Source organism: Pinus tabuliformis, chromosome 3_1 (genome assembly GCF_031772625.1).
Source record: "Pinus tabuliformis cultivar Carrire ecotype Pingquan chromosome 3_1, CPIR1, whole genome shotgun sequence".
In the NCBI taxonomy this organism is placed as follows: domain Eukaryota; kingdom Viridiplantae; phylum Streptophyta; class Pinopsida; order Pinales; family Pinaceae; genus Pinus; species Pinus tabuliformis.
The window spans coordinates 102,066,929-102,068,652 of NC_142301.1; positions in this window are offsets into that span (position 1 = coordinate 102,066,929).

The window sequence follows — 1,724 nt, forward strand, 5'->3', positions numbered from 1 at the left end:
ATGATCGAATTGCTCACAATAAGGACATGATATTCGGGTCAGATTGGTACAATCTCGAACGTAATGTCTTGGCCCTCCACAGTTGTAACAAATTAGCTACCCACGACCCCTTCTTAGTCCCATTCCACCCCATCCTCGATCTCATCCTGGGAACCCACCATGTGCCATCGCCGCAGCTGGATCCTAACCTCACACCTCAGTCTGCATTCTGTAGGCAGGTACCTGCTCCATCAACATTCGATAGCTACGACAATCTCTTTCTTCGTGACCCATCGATCTACAAAAGTTGCAAAAGAGTTGTTGGGGGGTCTGGTTGTATTTTGGCAATAGATGACAGTTATCAGTGTTGTGCTTTCCTCCTACCTAACAAATTGCGTACCAGAGCGGGGCAATCGCACTCGGCCCTGCCTGTGCCTCTGGGCGCAATGGTGTTGGTCCCCCCATGACCACAAAATTCACTGAGACTGGACAATGATCTTTCTTGTGTCCCTAACTCCTACACTTTATACACCATACTTCCTCTTGAACTTCTAAATGCGGTGTCTATTCTTATTTCAACTTCTGTATTTCCCAACACAAATTTTGGACCTACACTTGGATTTGCTGAACTCCCAACCATGGGTCTTGTACCAGGGTTTCATGCAGCCGCATTGCTGCCTCCAACGCTTCTACTTGGGTTGAGATCTTTTTTTGTGACAAAGCCATCTTCAGATATGGCATTAATGATGCGACGAACCAAGCACGGTGCTATGCATTCGTCAGGGTCATGTTAGCCTCGTGAATGGTGCTTTTCAACCTCTAATCCAAATCCCATGAGGTCTCACTAGGCATCATCGTGATCTCTTTGAATCCTATGACTGACTGCGCTTCTGACTTTGGCCGGATAAACTCTTTTTTTAATTCAGTATGGATGTCTGTTATCCCCGCCACTGGGTTGATGCTTGAATACTTCATGTACCATGTTAGCACTCAGTCCTACAGTGCGCTGACTAAGATGGCTTTCTTGATGTTATCATCCGTGACTTGCTGTGTGTTCCATATTGATGTTAGCACAAACCAAAATTGTTCTGAGTCTTCGCCTCCTACTCCTTTGAACATCGGTAGCTGAATTGCATTCGCCATAGTTACCCTTGATCTACTACCGTCCCAGCTCCTTTTGATTTTTCAATGTTCTTTTCTATAGATTCCCTGCATTCCACACCAGACACCCCTTAGGCAAATCCCGATCCTGGCAACAGAACCATTTGTTGGCTTATATGGGCCTGACCCAGGTTCGAAAAAGTTATTTAGCTAAACAAATCCCGCAACTACCAGCCCTTCCGACAATACCACGGAGCACGAACTGAGGTCTCACCCGAGGTAGCAGGGGAGGGTGCTGGAACCAGGTTTCCGCACCCTTGGGCTGTTAAGATGTGGTGTAGGGGACTTGCACACCTTACTGCTTCGCGCTGCTCTGCAGTCGTGCAGATCCAGACCCGGAGTAACTTCCACTATGCTGATTACTGATCTAATCTAATTAATGTATCAGATCTTTTTAGTGGGGTCTTTAAACAAACATTTACCAAGTTTAATCATTCGCATACTTAAAATGAACCCAGATTCACATACATTCATCACATTCGCATTTAAACAGATATAGAAAGATAAATCATAAAGTCAGATGTGCGATAACACAAAATTACAGAAGCAACTTATCTTTATTATTATTTCCCACCAATACATCC